Raw genomic sequence first — 17899 nt, forward strand, 5'->3', positions numbered from 1 at the left:
CACACATGTATATGGATAAATAGGTGGCTCATTTAGGTGGAAGCTTAGGGAAAGCTCAACACCCTGAAGGTCGAACAAAAATTAGGCAGAGTGGGGAGAGTACCGTGGGAGGGAGGAAGGAGCTGGGCACACTGACAGCAAAGGTGAGTCTACGCAGGGAGCGTGTCTGGGAGTGAGGACACACTTCGGGGAAGGAGTCTGCCTCTGCAAACGGCCACCAAAGGCTCAAATGTCAGAGGGTGCTGATGGGTGATGTATGTTTGGGAAGATGATATGCCTAACACTGGAAAATGTGCCAAAGTGGAAAAGATACCCGGCTGGGATGTAGACTTTTCGGGGAATATAGGTGTGTGTGTGTGTGTGTGTGTGTGTGTGTGTGTGTGTGCTTGTGTTTGTGATTGCTTGTGTATGAGTGGCTTAGAGCTATAATAATGTGGGGCTAATCACAGGGAGAAATCCACCATGGTTAAATCAGGACATTCCATGACGTATTTTCATTCATATTAACAGCTACACTATTGGGTATTATTGTTGTTAATCAAGTTTAAATAAGAGAAGGGACTATGTTTGAATGGTTAGATTGGGTTTTGAACACAAGCAGCATAGCTCCAGAGCCCTCTCAGCTACCTTGTTTCTAGAAAACATGCCCGGGTCAGAGCTCACCGAAGCAGGAGGCGCATTCTCTCCGCCACCACATAGAGGGCCACTTGTGGAAATGAGAAGGCTGCCTCAGCTCCAGCCTCCAGGCAGCAGGGGCTGTGAATTGCTCCCACACCCGACTCTGAGCTAGGTGCCCAGCCTTGGGACTCGTGGGCAAGGCGATGCCGTAAAAGACTTCTGAGGATGAGCAATCGACATCAGAGCAATGAGTTTCTTTAGAAGACTTGACTTCACTAACTCAAGTGAAGGGGATTCGGCTTGTAGAGTGATACTGGAATATTAGTACCAAGGGGCCTGAATTTCAACACATGGCTGGCCGAGTCCGGGGGACTCTGGTCTATGAAATTACTCGGCTCATCTTTGCGTTTCACGTCCATCGTGGCGTGAGTGCGGCGGCTCCAGTCCCGAGCCTTCCATGTGCGAAATGATGCCACTGCTTTCAACTAATGTCACTTCTTCTAAGTTTCTTTTCATCTAACCTCAAAACTCTCCAAACTGGGCCTCATCAAACATGTTTAACAACATTCCCCAAATTCTCCAAATGCTCTTATAGTACTGGTCTTGCTGATAGCACATTGCTCCCAAACCTCCTTGCGCTTTCTCACTTGACGGTATATTTGGCCAAAATATTCTTACCCATTTCATTCCGCGTTAAAGCCCATTCGTACATCCTGTCATGAAGCTCCTCCTTGAAAGTCATTTCCGTTGTAGATCACCCATCGTCTGTGTGAGACAGTTTTTGCACATGATTATATATTTGTTCTTTATTACATGCTGCTTTGTCTTTTCTCTAGATGTTCGGTACAGACTTCCTAAAGGTGCAACAGAAACGCCCGGTAGGCATGGAGAAGATTGGAGGCGGCTCTGCGGGGGTAGCAGTGAATAGCATCCTATCACATTGTGAGAAATGGATTCCCTCTTTGTAAAGGCATTTGTTTCCCACTAGTCCACATTTAACTATCTGACACAAAAACCTCCCCATATTTAGTTATTTATTTTCACCAACTGTGCTGTTTATTATTTTACTTAACCAAAGCTTTGCAAGTGTCATATTTACCAAAGCCCTGCACCAGAGTTTACTCAATAAAGACAGGGTGCCCAAAGGGACCTGCTCTATAGCTAAGGAAAAAGAATGTCATGCGGAGGCATGCCGAAGAGGGAATACGCTAGAGAAACACAACTGAGATGGTTCCTCTCCTTCATAACAAATAAGCACAGAAGGGAGGGAAAAGGGAACACATTTTTAGCCCACAGAGTTTACGATTTTATTTTCATATTTCACAGTACAAATGAACATTTTTTGGTCCCGCCACTCCCCTCCAAAAGTGTTTTCTCTTTGATAGGAAGAGGGAGTGAGTCTTCCTTGTCACGCTGTTAGAAAACATCCAGAATCTCAGCACCACACTCTCCTGGTGAAGTAGAACGAGGAATATAAAACTGACAGAAACAGGCTCCCCTCTCTTATCTGTCTGATCCAGTCATTCCTGGCGGCGTGGGCACCACCACGGGACGGGCAGGAGGCCTCATCACTGGGGGCCCAGGCATCCTTGGCATGTGCCCTCCCATAGGTGGCTTCATTCCAGGAGCAGGTCCCACTGGCATCATCCCAGGAGGAGGACCCATCATTGGCATCATGGGAGGGGCCTCGATATAGGGTGCTGGCATCACACCAGGGCGAGGTGGAATTGTCGCCCCAGCGGGAGGAGAGGCAGAGAACGGAGTAGGAGGTGGCTGTCCTTGCTGAAGTGCTGCGGTTGTTTCCACACTCAGGCTCTGAGCCTGCTCTTCCCTCCGTTTCTGAGAGTGGCCTTTCACTGCAGTGTGTCCTCCTCGCAGATGGAGAGTCCTGGGTGAGGTCCGATTCGCAGAAGTCACAGCAAAACTGGAGCACGTTGTTCTGCAGGCCACTCAGCCACAAAGACCTCCCTATATTGAAGTGAAAGTGTCTCGGTATTGGGGGGGGAATATCGTAAAATATTTTGATTCCACTGTATTTATTTTTATAAATAGAAGGCAAGTAATAGAGATAAACCATTCACCGTGGTAATGTAATTTTAATAGATAGATTCAAATAAAAATGTGAGTAAATGTCAAAAATTAAGTAAGTACAAGTAGAGTCTGTGTGTAGGTGTACGAATAATCATAAAGGGATACACAAGGGCCAGAGGTTTGGAAAATTCTGGTTTCATGAGCTACCAATGCTATGTGACCATGAAGCATAGGTTGGCCGAAAAGTCCATTACATTTCTTCCATAACTATGGCTCTAGTAGTGAGTGCTTAGTTGTCATTAACTTCATCCCAAACAATTTTGTTAGATTGAACTGTAACAGTTGTAATATCAGCCTGCGTTTTTTAAAAAATATCAAAATAGGCTGATTTTTGTGCAGCCATTTTAATATTGAAGATGGAAGAAGAAGCACAATATTTCTTGTTGTGTTATGCTTTATTATTTCAAGACAGGTAAAAATAAAACTGAAACACACACAAAAGATTTGTGCAATGCATGGAGAAGGTGCTGTGACTGATCAAACATGTCAAAAGTGGTTTGTGAAGGTTCTTGGTACTATTGATATTTTGGCCAAATAATTCTTTGCCTTGGGGCTGTCTTAAACATTGGAAAATGTTTAGCAGCACCCCTGGCCTCTACCTACTAGAAGCCAATACTGGGAGATAGCCAACATACTCACAATATCCACATCAATAAAGTTATTGGTGAAAATAAAAAAATTCTTTTATGAAAAACATGTAACAAACTTTTTGGCCAACCCAACAATTCACCAAGGAAATGATGTGCTTAAGAAGAAACAGTGGACGGTGGAGAAAACTTTGATGTGAATATTGGGAAATCTTGTTTCTAGCTTTGGCCTGAAGGTTTAAGAAGACATATTTAGCAGCCACGTCACCTGGATTTGAGTCCTGGTCTTACTATATGCTACCTGTACTAACTTAGATGATTACGTAGACTTTAAGGCAGCAACATTTACCAGAACTTCCTGTAATGATGTCTTATGTTCTATAATTTGAGGTGAACAATGTGGTAACCACTACTGAGCTCTTGAAATGTGGTCCGTGCAACTGAGGAACTGAACATTACATTTTATTTAAATTAATTTACATAACAACATGTGTCTAGCAGCTGCTAATTGGACTGTCGCAACCCCAAATCTCAGTTTTCTCATGTATAAAGTAAAGATTAGGATAATATTTGACTCAGGGGATAGTTTGAGAATTAATAACACATATATGTAATGCACCTTGAACTTGGCACAAAAATTATAATTAATAATATTAGCACTATATTTAACTAGCTTTATAGGTAATTTATTTCACATCCCTGAAATTCAACTGTTGCTTTTGCATTTTAATATTATGGTGTCTAAGATCACCCGAGTACCGAGGTACTCGGTTCGGGTCTGCCGCAAGGTCCGAGCTTAGGATGCATAGTAAAGGTTCAGTAAGTAGTAGTAAAGGAGAATGTAGTTAGGGGTGGATTTTTAGAATCTCATTTAAGAGTGTCAAATTTCTTAGATTTGCAAAGTTTAAATGTCTGAGACAATAAGAGAAAATGCAGGGTAACCAAAATAAACTTTGAGTAAATTAAAAATATTACTTTACGTCAAAAGCATTCTAAGTTGGATCTCGAAGCCAGTGTGAAGGTTTGTTGAATTGCATCTGCCATGTGTTAAAGTGCCGGATATTTTGGTCTTTCTGTATCCAGTAAGCTCCCTGCCACTGAAGTTAAGAACAATCTGACAGTGACCAGAGAGGAGGTGGGAGATAATAATGGGGGGAAAGGGGGAAGGGTTTTCAGGAACAACTATAAAGGACACATGGACAAAACCAAGGGAGGGGTGAAATCAGGGGAGGGAGGTGGGGATGGCTGGGGTGGAGGGAAGATGCAGACGACTATACTTGAACAACAATAAAATATTTTTTTAAAAGAACAATTGGAGAGTTGCCATTTATTAAGAGTGTAAGGGGTGCCTAGCACCTGCCTCATTATTGCTTTTTTGACAGCCATCTTACAATGGAGGTGCCATTGTCTCTATTCTAGAAGTCAGAAAACTGAGCCCTGGGCAGAGTGAATGAGTTGCTCAAAGCCACACATGTAAAGCTGGCCTTACCTGGTTATAAGTTTGCTGTCTTTCCACCATAGCACATTACACCGCTGCAGGCCCATCTAATGAAGATACAATAGCCGTTCCGTCATTTGATTCAATTAGCATATTTGTTTGAATTCATCTGAATCCATATAGTTTTTTTTTTATAAATCCACACCCAAGGACGTTTTTTCATTGCTTCCAGAGAGAGAGGAAGGGAGGGAGAAACATCAACGCGAGAGAGAAGCAATGACGGAGAGAAGCATTGATTGGTTACCTCTTGCTCAGGCCCAGAATGGGGATCATATGCTCTGGGACTGCGAATAGAATCTGCATTTCTAGGTATTGATATGTGCCCTGATGGGGAATAGAACCCACAGCCTTCCTGGTTATGGGACAACACTCCAGCCAACTGAGCCACACCAGCCAGGGCTTAATCCTAATCATGCTTTAGACTTCTTTTTCAAGACTGTTGCCAAGGATTATGATTTTGTGTGTGTATGTTTGGGAGAATTCTGCTGTGAAGGCTAGAAAAGAAATTACTAAGATATAGCTATAGCATTCATAGTTAACATTTGTTGGCAATTAGAATCTAAGTGTTTTACTTGGGATATTACATTTAATCCTCTTAACCAATCCTATGCATGCTATTCTTACATCCATTTTATTGACAAGTAAACTGGAGCACAGAGGGCAAACAACTTACTTAAGACGACTCAAATGTAAGTAGAATTTGGACCCAGGAGTGGGACATGAGCAACCAGGGTGTCCGCTACCATACCATGCTCCCTGCTGGTGTGAAGCCTGAGAACTGGCAGCCAGAAGGATTTCTCCAGAAGCCTCCTTATCGTGACCTGAGTGTTTATTGCCTTCCTCGTGCTATTTTTCTACTTCGCATCTCTCTCCCCCACGCATGTCTAAATTCCAATTTCTTTTCTCCTCTGCTTGTAAGTATTGGGATACTTACATAACGTTAGGAAGTATGTGGGTTTTATGCCAAAAAACAAAAACATCTTTATTGACCGAATAGTGAACTTTTGAAGCACCTGGAAAACTGTTATGTGGATTCAATAAGCAAAGAACCCCAGTTCTCCGTTTCTCCTTCATTTTTGCCAGTACAGTTTTGATGTGGTGATAGAAAAAGCAGTTATGTTGTATTAAAGCTCCAATATGGTATTTTCTGTTAAGAGAGTCTGGTTTAAAAAAAAATCTATGTAACTTCCTGTTTCTAGAAAAACTGTAGTTCTCAGAACTGCAATATTAAAGATATGAATGAGAAATATCCAAGGGGAACACTAATCATTGGAGAAAAAATACATTTTCTGTGTCAAGGAAAAAATATTCCCATGTTGTAAGTGGGCCAAATGATGAGAATTATTCACAGACTTTTTTTAATGGCACTTAGCAGAGCAGTTCGGATAATCTATGCTCTATTGCATCATGTGGTACGTCCAGGATTTGGCATTTAAGTATGATACATGTTAAATTGAAAATATCCACTTGTTCAAAAGAAAGAGTAAGGGAATTCTAGGAGTGATTTTTCACCTGTCAGAGGTTATTGGAAGCTGTAATTCAAGAAGAAATGAAAGGGGAAGATGTAGGTTGCCCAGCAGACAGCACTACTTCGTGAACTCCCAGCCTGCTCAGTGGGGTTGGCATCTTACTGGCAAGGAAGTGCCACACTTTGATAACCATGGGGACCCATGGCAGAGGTGCTCAAATAGCATGTAGGATTCACAAACTGTGTCGGGTTTGTACAGGCTGTGCCACGTCTGCCAGCTAACCTGAGTCACTTGGGTTTTCCTCCCATTGCTGCTTGACTAGAGATGAGACAAAATACAAAACTTTGGATGCTACTCGCTGAACTTTGCCACTTGTGAATTTACATGAGAATTAGTATTTATTCTAGCAGCTAATTTGGGTACATGTCCTAAGATTCTATAAACTGTAAGTCTTCGTGTCTGTGTAAGCTATGAGATTTCATCAGGGAGGAAACAATATATATTAGATAATATGAATCGCATTTTTATCCGATGTCAACGTTATGAGAAATACGTTGATGTTCATAGGGAGAACCATAGGAAATTGTCAATATTTAATTTAACTGTTTTTCTCTACAAAATGCCAATTTTTATATGGTTCAACCTATTATTTTAAGATATGAATAAAGCACAAAGCAACGATATTATTTCTGGATTCTAACAATAACTGGAGTTAGCCTGGAATTCACTCCAGTTAACAGAAGCCATGAGGATTTGAACATTTTTACACCCTGATCGTATTTTTTCCAAACAACAAAGATAATTTATTAATTTGAAAACATTTTATTTCTTAACTCTTGAAATAGTCTGAGATCATCCATTTCTATGTTTTCTTTTTTTATTGTTGTTCAGTTACAGTTGTCCTGTCTTTTTCCCCATTGTCCCCCCATCCCCTCCCCCACAGTCCCACAGGCAATGCCCGCCATTGTCCATGCCCAGGAGTCCTGTGTTCGTGGTCCTTCATTTGCCCCTTCCCCTTCTTTCCCCCACTTTGAAGTGATGGACTGAGTTTAAAGTGTTCTCTGACATTCTTGAATGTATCCGATTTGTTTGACACAGCAGAGACTTTCAGGATTATTGTGGACCCAAACAAACAAATCGTAAATAGATAATGCAAAATATCTATTGATTTATCTGAGTACTTTTGGTGTCAACCCGAATAGCAAAGAGAAGCATCGGTAGCTTTTTCTCCCAGGAAACTTCACAGCCATACCAAGGTCCCTTGTTTGCATAGTAGTAATGAAGGAAATTAAAATAATAAGAATAAAGGAAATACTTAAGACCTTGGCCCTTTGATTTAGATATATGGGGTTCATTTCATCATTTAAACTGTAGAGAGACCTCTGCAAGTGAAAATTAAGTAACTCATTAAAATTATCGCTACGAAAACCCAAATGTCAGCTCATTCCCCAAAAGAACAATTAGCAAACTAGCAAATTATTTACCCTTATGTTTTATTTTTAAATACAATAATACCTCAGTAGCCATTGGCTTCAGAACTTGTCAAATCCTCTACTCGTCATCTTTGGACAGGAAGAAAATGTTTCAGAACTCGTTTCTTGCTTGAGACTCATCGCACTGGTGAGAACTTGTATAAGTCACCACACCACCCCGCAAGAGAAAATGCTTCATCGCTCGGTATTCATTGGTTCAGGCACTTGTCATGAATTCATTTCAGAATTCACGACGAGTACTGAGGTACCCCTGTATTTCAATTCTACAGAAGTTTCAAAACAGTGCAACGCTTATGCATACCGTCACCTACATTCACCAATTGTTCAGCTGTTACTATTATGTCCTCCGTCCCCTGATTCCTCTTTGCTGCAATTGTTCTCTTAGGACAGAAAGAAGCAAAGATATGTATAGGAAGGCGATTTTCAAGGATCTTCGCATGCTCCTCATGTGTGGCTTTCTCCCTCTCCCCAGTTTCAGCAACATGTCAAAGATTCGTACTTAGACCCTGTCTTTGGAAAGAACCAAGTTACCCCAGGAACTCCTGATCCAGCCTTGCCCATACCACAGGCTTCGAAAGGTCATTCCTTCAAGAAAGAGGAATCAGGGATAGTAATTTTATCATTTAATCTGCAGGGCATGTAGGTGATGGCGATATATTCCCTTGGCACCCTCAACAACAAAACGAAGCTCTGGGAAATCAATTTAAAGGGGGAAGGAATTATCTTCTGCCTATCAAGCCAAGGTCTAACTTTCCCAGCAAAATCCTTTGGGGAATTTATGTGTTCTTCTCACCTGATCCTGTGCTTCTTCTGGAATAACCTGTTAATTGATCGCCCTGCCTCCAGTTTCCCCTTCCATTCTCTAACTCATCCTGCAAACGACTGCCAGTTCAGCCTTCTAGAAACTCTACTTTGATCATGCCCTTCCCCTGGCCAGAAATTGATACTGAGGCTTTTTGACTAATGAGTTAGATTTCAAACTTCTTAGTCTAAGATTAATATTTGGCTGGTATGAACTGGCATGTCTGTATCAGTTGTTAAAATTCTTCCAAACTGGTTGGTACAGAGAAATACTCTAGTAACTCTCAGTTGCTTGCTGCCCGGAAGCAGCTCCAGCAGAGGGTGGCGGCGGCTGGGGAGTGGTGCTGGTGTGTAAGGGGTGGTTGAGGGTGAGTGCTAAGGGTCAAGGTCACGGAGGTGGTGGCCTGGCAGCTCCTGTGAGTTCCAAATTAAGATATCATCCTTGTCTTGGGTCTTGCCTTCAGACCACATGCCTAGTCCATTACAAAGAAATAGGTTAAACAATCTGCCCGTGTGTCACCATCAGCACTGCCACAATCTGTCTAGTCCAGCCCTCCGTCAGCTCAGCCTTCATATCAGTACATCATCCTCCTGTGACCGGCCAGAGTGATCTTAATGCTGAAGTCAAACATACCAGGCCCTGCTTAAAACTCTCAGTGGCTTCCTGGCCCATGCTGGATGAGTCGCCAACTCTCGGATCATGGTCTATGAGGCCAGAGCGGTCCTGCCTCCTCTCTGAGCTCACTCCTTTCACTTTCCTGGCTCTGCTCACCCTGGCCTCACTTCCATCCCTCCAATCCGCCAAACTTGCAACCATCTCAGAACCATTAGCATTTGTTCTTTGCACCTGGAACACACTACCTAAATTTTGCTTCCTGACTGCCTTCTTCTCCTAAGTCACGTCTTTACTCAAAGCCACTTCCTTAGAGAGGTCTTCCTGGACCCCTTTTGAACACTCTTATCTCCCCTACATTAGTCAATCTCTACTTCCTTACAGAGCACTTGAAATCACCTCCTCTCTCTCTCTCTTATAAGTTTATTTTCTATCTCCCTCTACTGGACTCTAAGGCAGGGTCCTACTCCATCATTGCTGTGTTCCAGCACACAGAACAGTGCCTGGCCTAACACAGGCTTGTTGACTACTTGTCTGAGTGATGAAAACATAGTGTCTGGCACATGCCAAGGACTCAATATCTGTTAGCTGTTCTATCATCACAGTATTCCACCTAGTTCCTTATTTGTTGTCCTCCTGTGCTTCCTTGGCCTCATTGCTCTTACTTTTATACAGCAGCACCGGTGATGTGCTTGACTAAAAACCTGATTTTTTAAATCTATTTTTATTATAATAAATAATTATCAACCTCTAACAGAGCTTGGACAGAGACTTCTTGGGGTGGCTGTATCCTTTTCTTTCTTGTTTTAAATTTTTTAAAAGATTTTATTTACTTATTTATTTATTTTTTAGAGAGGAAGGAGAGGGAGAGAAACACCAATGTATAGTTGCCTTTCGTGCATCCCCTGCTGAGAGTTGGCCTGCAGGGAACCAGCCTGCAACCCAGGCATGTGCCCTGACTGGGAATCGAACCGAGATCCTCTGGTTCTCAGGCCCGTGCTCAATCCACTGAGCTACACCAGCGAGGGCCTCTTTTTAAAAATTATTTTTAAAGATTTTATTTATTTATCTTTAGAGGGGAAGGGAAGAAGAGAGGGAGAGAAATATCCATGTATGGTTGCCTCTCATGCATCGCCTACTGGGAACTGGTCTGCAACTCAGGCATGTGCCCTGACTAGGAATGGAACCTCGATCCTTTGGTTTGTAGGCCTGTGCTCAATCCACTGAGCTACATCAGCCAGGGCCTTTTCTTTCTCTTGATTTGGATTTTGGGAAAAGAAAGACCAAATTTTTTGAAAAGAACTTGGCTATAATTTTTTTGAGTTATACATATTTTCTATAAACAAATGTTATAAACTGGCATCCCAGGTATTCAATACATCTCTTGGATATGACTTGCTTTGCTCAGAGATGTGTTAAAATTCTTTCAATATACCTTTAAAAATAAAAAAGTTCATGTTTAATTTGGCAAAAATTATATTTTCAGTTTCTCTTAAAAAATAAAGAAGATCTGGCCCTAGTGAACTCAACTTCATGCCACAGTTGGCTGGCGATGATGACCAGTTCCTCACTTCAACCTGGGCATGAGCCCTTGCGGTTGTTCTGGTCCTCCCCTATCCTTTTGCATTCATTTGTCACTGCCTGGACTCCGGAAATAATGTGAGATTGTGATTCCGATCGTAAAGAAAGTTTTCACGAAGGTAACACTTTATTCGTTTTTCGCTCCTTGCTAGGTGGAATCACAATGTCCCCAGCTCACCTGATCTGGGATCCTGGTTTCATTTGATGAGCTGGGAGTTGAAGGGAATTTGAGAAAGAAAGCGAACATAGATATAATGAGAGCTGGGAGGGGAAAAGTTAGGAAATGGCCACATTATCTGGGACATGTTTAATCTCTATTTCCAAAAAGAATATATAATTACAAATTTTGAAGAGTAGTCAGGATTTTCCCTTGGTGCGTTAGAAGAGGTGGGCCCTGAGGTTTAAGAACCATAAGCTCTATTGTACACCCACCTCTGATGGGAGCGAAGAAGACGGACAGCTCTGCAAGCNATGAGAGTTAGGAGGGGAAAAGTTAGGAAATGGCCACATTATCTGGGACATGTTTAATCTCTATTTCCAAAAAGAATATATAATTACAAATTTTGAAGAGTAGTCAGGATTTTCCCTTGGTGCGTTAGAAGAGGTGGGCCCTGAGGTTTAAGAACCATAAGCTCTATTGTACACCCACCTCTGATGGGAGCGAAGAAGACGGACAGCTCTGCAAGCCCTTACATGTTTAACATCTGTACTCACTACACTATCAAACATGAAACCAAAGATTTTACTAGCTGATAATGAGCCATAATCATGAAGTTAAAAATAACATCATAAATACGGAAGGTTCTATGTCAGGTCACTTGATAATATCTAGGATTAGCAATATCTCAAATAATTCCTAAAATTTTCCAGGACATTATCACAAGGAAACCAATACTCATTCATCACGGCTTCAAGACAGAACTACTTAGAATATGTAGGTTGATTTCAAAGGCTAACATGTCACTTCTGGCTTTACCAGATGAAATATGCAAAATGTCACAGGTGTCATTTTAACTGCCAGCTGAGATCTCCAACATGAAACCTAAGTTTGGGTCCGTGCCACACTCAAGATACCAGAAAATCATTTCCTGTTGTGTCTGAAGAGAAAAAAATAATGTTTCAGATTATAAGAGGGACACAATTATGTCCTTGGCTAAAAACAAAACAAAATAAACAAAACAGAACAAGCACATTTCAATCAGAGAATAGCAAGAAAGATAATAAAGCATGGGGGAGAAGTAAACTATGAACAAGTATTCAAAAGTGTGTTGGCCACTACCTTGGGCATTGCCAAATTTCCAGCAAACCCAACAATGTTAACACCTCCTAACAAATGCTTGTGTTTCAGAAATTTGCTTCTAGGGCAAGTATACGTAATCAGAAGTAACTTTCCTAATTTAAGCAAGTTATAAATGGTGTTCGAGGTCTCCATTTAGGCCAGAGAAAACCATTTAATAGTTATCAACTTAACACAAACATACTATACAATGTAATCACCCCTGATAACATTTTTTCTGAGAAAACGCATTCTCTTTCCTTCCTTAAAAGTCTGGAAACAAGTTTCCCTTAATAGAGGAAGTGACTTTACCAGTCTCCTAGGATTAGGAAGAGATGCAGAACAGGTCTCAAACTAGGGGAATAGAGGGGAGTAGAGACAGGAAATTGCGGACAGGACTCTGGTAGGCAGTAAAAGTTCCAAACACGGTGTTTCCAGAAAAGCTCTTTAGAGGGGACTCACTTAGTGGACCAGAACACTCTATTTGCTCTTCTTTGTTTTTCATGCCCAGAGTGCAGATGTGATGGGTGGAGCTGCAGTGACCATCTTGTAGTCATGAACTGACTTGAAGCGTAGAAGAAGAAAGATAGAGAAAGCCTGGTAAATTTGTGAAAGTTGTAGCTGTTTTACTAGCCTGAGTCTGCCTGCTTTAAATTTTACATGAGATAAAAGTAAATATGGGTCTTGTTCAAGTTACTCATATTTTAGGACTTTGTTCCTAGAAACTAAAATACTATTTGTAAGTGATACAAGGGACATAAAGAGAACGTATTGGGACTCTTCTCTTTGCCAGTCATGGGTCTGAGGATAATAAATGAAAGAGATTATTCCTACTTTCAAAGTGCTTAGTCTATAGCAAGCGAAGAATGACTATAATAATGTGTGATAAGTGCTAATGTGTTAGGAGAGCACTTAGAAGGGACATACAGTCTCACTTGGGGCATCCTTTTAGTTCAATAAAAAATTTGTTTTGTGTTATTTGGTGATGCTGCTGATTTAGCAAAACATTTTAGTATTATCCAGCTGTATCATACTGGAAGGATTCGATTCTTACATTTCATTGATTCTTCCCCAGTGTTCACCATCCCTGTGAATGGCATCCCTCCTTGAATTGTGACTTTTGTTTTGTCTTTGGGGATGTGTTTAGCCGTGAAGTATTTTCATTTATCCTCTTAAGCTTAGTTGAGCTTTTTGAATTTGTGGATTGACATCTTTCAACAGATTTGAAAATTTCCTAGTTATTTTCTCTTTACATGTTGCTTCTGTTTATTATCTCTTTCCTATTCTCCTGACAGCAGCTAAGAATATAGGAAATGTCTCCCTGTCTATTCTATGTCACTTACGCTCTCTTCTGCAGTGTCTGCCCTTTTGTCTTTCCTGGCTTTATTACGGTTATTTTCTTCCAGTTCAGTAATTATCCCTTCAGCCAAGTCAACTGTTCATCGAATTCTTAATTTTTGATGTTGTAGTTTTACATTATTGAATTTCTATTTTGTTTCTACTCAAGTCTGTTTTGTCACTTTTTAAGTTTTTGACTCCCTATTTGAAATTATTGAGATGGAATTTCATAGTTGATTAATAGTTTGTAATTGAAAATGCCAGGGGTGAGAGTGTTGGTTGGGCTATTTCTGTTGGCTTTTACATCTGCTGGTTTTGTATTCTCGTGTATCTAATCTGACCTGATTTTATGCTGGGCTTGAAACAGCATTTGTTTAAAAAAAAAAAGAATGTGAAGGACATTTTCTTTCTCTAGAGAGGATATTCTTTTGACTTGCACACCTGTACATGAGCAATTAAAGATCATTCTAATCCAATTTCCATGCCTGAAAGTTTTCGGGGTCTCCCAGATGACTGGTAGCTGGTGCCATCTGTGTAAACGCCGATTTGTTTCCAACTCACTGAACTCTAATAATGCAGCCCTTCAGAGTCCCAGGCTGGGGTGGGGATGGCTCGGCAGAGCTCCCACTCTTGCCAAACTTTAGACTCTGAGTGTTATTCCCTAAGCTTTTTGAGGATGTTAAAAAAAAATTTAGTTTCTGGACCTCCTGTCTTGGGAAAATACAGGGCAAAAATAACCTCAAGTATTGGGCCCACAGCTCTGGATTTCCACCTTCTTTTGATCTTAGCCCACTAATTTCGAACTTATTTGTTATCTGTTTGGATATCTCTAGAGGTTAAAACAAAACCTGTAGCTCACCTGTATTAATAGTCTTCAGTAACGGTGTGAATGATCTAAGCTGCCATTACCAATGGTAGAAGGCTAGTTCCATCACTTTCTCTCTAAATTATATCTGGAATCTAACCAATTATCTCCACTTCACTACCAACATCCTAAGCATCCCTATTTCTTACCGAGATCACTGAAATAGTCACGAATTTTCCTGAGTCCTTGGTTGCCTCCTTGAACCTAAGGTTTCTCAACTCAGCACTATGAACATTTTGGGCAGAACAATACTTCGTTGCGGATTGGGGCAGGGGAGGGAGTGCTGTCCTGTGCATTAAACAGAGCGTGTAGCAGCATTCCTGGACTCGTCCCACTGATGCTAACAGCAATCCCCGCACCCTTCCTCCCAATTACATAAACTAAAGTGTCTGTAGACACTGCCAGATGCCCCTCAAGGACAAAGGCACCCTCCATTGGGAACCACTGCTGTATTCCATCCATTGCACAGAGACAACACTAAACTTAAAATATGTATCAGTTGTTTTCCCTTTGTCATAAACCCTTCTGAATAGCTCTAAAAATTATTCAGACTTCTTCTGAAGGCTTTCAAGGCCTTACATGCAAGGGTTTCTGCTTATGTTCCTCACTACATTGCTGTCAATTTTCTATTTCAGACTTTGTCATTTAGTGATATTGATCTTTTCCTCCTCAAAATTTTTATACCTATAAGTGCTTTGCATACGATATTTCCTTTTCCTGGAATGCTTTTGCTCTTGCTTCTCATCCTGTACAACTCGGCTTAGTTGCCATTTCTTCAAATAGATGTTCTGTTGAATAAATGAATGAATGAATGAATGAATAGATGGATGGATGATTGAATAAATGACTGATGCAATTTTAATTCTTGGTTGGATACTATCTCAGGTGAAACACCTTACTCAAGATGCTTCTAACAGGACAAGCCAAGCCAAAACAAACAAAACATAAAACCTAGCAACTCCTCTTCCCTCCTCTACTGAGGTAACTTATGATGTTCTCCTGATTTTCTGAGTCTCAGGAAAAAGAAGCCTGGAAAACAAAACTAGACAGTCCTCGGGACTTTTTCGTTTCCAGTACCCCTCCACCCCCGCCGATAATATTCCTCAGATAGTTTCTTGATTCTATACTTTATGACCAAACTAATGGTTTTTGAGGGGATTAAAAACAAACCAAGTTCCTTATTTTTAATTTTGTGTATTTCCTCTACCCTTTATATTCCTACAAACTGCCATTTTAAAGCATACACTAAAATGATACAGCTCATGTTTCTCAAAAGGGAATTATATCGAATGTGTTTTATCTCGTGTTTTTTAATTAAAATATTAATTCAATTTTAATTTTTTTTGTGTGTGTTTAGATCTGGAAGAATGTTAAGTGACAGAATTTCTGTTCAGCCCATTTTCTCAGGTTTCAGCATAACGATGCTCTTGCGTTAAGGTACAGGTTAGTTTAATTCTTAAAAATCTCAGTTGAAAGAATTTTGGAGCCTTTTATAATAACCAGGCATTTCCATTAACTAACTTCCTCATAGAAATAGTCTGTAGTGTCTGGATATGGGAGATAGGAAATAATACTCATTCAGAATATTTTTTCACTACTCCTGTTGCAACTAAGATAAAAGATAGAGTGTTAACTCCAGTAAAAAAGAGTTTGAATTGACAAGACTTTTCTAGAAAATATTTTGAAACAGTACGCTGTCTTTTCATATGTACAGTTTATCATCATTATTTATACCAGACCATGAGAAACAGATGTAAGCTGTCTGTAGTTTTCTCTAGGGGGAAATAAGTAGTACTAATGAAATACAGATTATGCTTGAACAGATAATCAAGAAATTAAAATTTATGGCACTGAACAACTCTTGGCATGGAAACGACCTACTTGAAGCCTCGAAGACAACATGCACCTGAGAAGAAGTATGACATAGGCCGAGAAGAGGAAGAGGGTGCTTGAACTGAGCGCTCCTGAACTACGAAGATGCAGCCTCAGGAAAACCCTGCTGTGCAAATGAGCCTGATTCATATTTTCTCTATATGAATTATATATATATATATATACATAGAGAGAGAATCATAATTTCCCAAATAATTTAATATTTTTATATATAACTAGAAAACACTTGGGGAATCATGGTTCAGTTATGAACGAATAAGTCATATTCTACAAAGAAGAGGGCGCATGACAAATGTTTTATCTATGTTTTCAGGATAAGAAACCAGAAAAACTCACAGAAAAATGGGAGTTTGCTATAACGGGAAATGGCTGGGCTGAGGAACCGGAGCTCCAGCTCCAAACAGTTGCTCTGGCCTGTGTCCGTGGGTGAGTCAATTGCTTGTTTTCCTCCCAAATTAGTAAAGTCTATTTCTCAGAGCAGTTTTAGGTTCATGACAAAATGGAGCAGGATATCCAGAGGGTCCCCATATTCTCACTGTTCCCACAGATGCACGACCTCCCTGACAATCAGCATCTCCCATCAGCGAGGTGCATTTGTCACAATCAAAACACGTTTGTACCTCATCATCTCCCCGCGTCCCTGGTTTACATTGAGGTTTACCCTCTATGGTGTACATTCTATGGGTCTTGACTAATGTGCAGTGATGTGCATTCACCATAGTAGTAGAATGGTATATAGTGCAGAATAGTTTCATTGCCCTAAAATCCCTCTGTGCCCTGGCAGTCCACCCCTCCTCCCCTCCTAACTCACAGCCACCACTAATCTTTAATTGTCTCCATGGTTTTGCCTTTTTCAAAAAGTCATACAGTTGGAATCATGTAGTATGTAGCGTTTCAGATTGGCTTCTTCTGTCTTTTTTTTAAGTGCTAAATAATGTTTTTTTTAAATATTTAATTCACTTTTGTATTGCCTTTTTGTAAGATTTTATTTATTTATGTATCTTTAGAGGGGAAGGAGAGAGGGAGAGAAACATCAATGTATGGTTGCCTTTTGTGCGTCCCCTGCTGGGAGTTGGCCTGCAGGGAACCAGCCTGCAACCCAGGCATGTGCCCTGACTGGGAATCGAACTGTGATCCTCTGGTTCGCAGGCCTGTGCTCAATCCACTGAGCTACACCAGCCAGGGCTAATTTTTTTTTAAGTGCTAAATAATGTTCCATTGTCTAAAATGTTATTTATCCATGTACCTACTGAAGGTTGCTTCCACGTTTTGGCTGTTTGGAATAAAGCAGTTATAAACATCTATATGCGGGTTTTTGCATGCACGTAAGTTTTCAATTCTTTTACGTAAATACCAAGGAGTATGACTACTGAATCAAATGGTTATTAATAAATGACTCAGTGTCTTGAATATAGGATTTTTCAGACTGTCTATTTCTTCTTGTGTGTTTTTGTAAATAGTGCCTTTCAAGAAATTGGCCCATTTCATCTAGTTTATCAAATTTGTTGGCATAGAGTTTTTTTAAAGTATTCTTTTAATGTCCGTGGAATCTTTATTAACCTTCCCTCTGTCATTCCTGATTTTAGTAATTTATGTCTTTTATGTTAGTTAGCCTGCCTAAAGGGTTACAGAAATTTATTGCTCTTTTCCATGAACCAGCTTTTGGTTTCATTGATTTTCAATATTGATTCCCGTTTTCAAAGTGATTTATGTTCTAATTTTTATTATTTTCTGTTCTGCTTGCTTTGAATTTAATTCATTTTTCTTTTTCTATTT

General features: G+C 40.4%; 1 pseudogene; it reads right to left on the minus strand.

The window, feature by feature from the left end:
• Positions 1-2121: 2121 nt before the first annotated feature.
• LOC118983194 (U1 small nuclear ribonucleoprotein C-like) overlaps positions 2122-17899 on the minus strand; it is a 99363-nt pseudogene continuing 83585 nt past the window's right edge.

This window comes from Sturnira hondurensis, unplaced genomic scaffold (genome assembly GCF_014824575.4).
Source record: "Sturnira hondurensis isolate 20B ecotype Veracruz unplaced genomic scaffold, ASM1482457v3 Scaffold0002638, whole genome shotgun sequence".
Taxonomy (NCBI): domain Eukaryota; kingdom Metazoa; phylum Chordata; class Mammalia; order Chiroptera; family Phyllostomidae; genus Sturnira; species Sturnira hondurensis.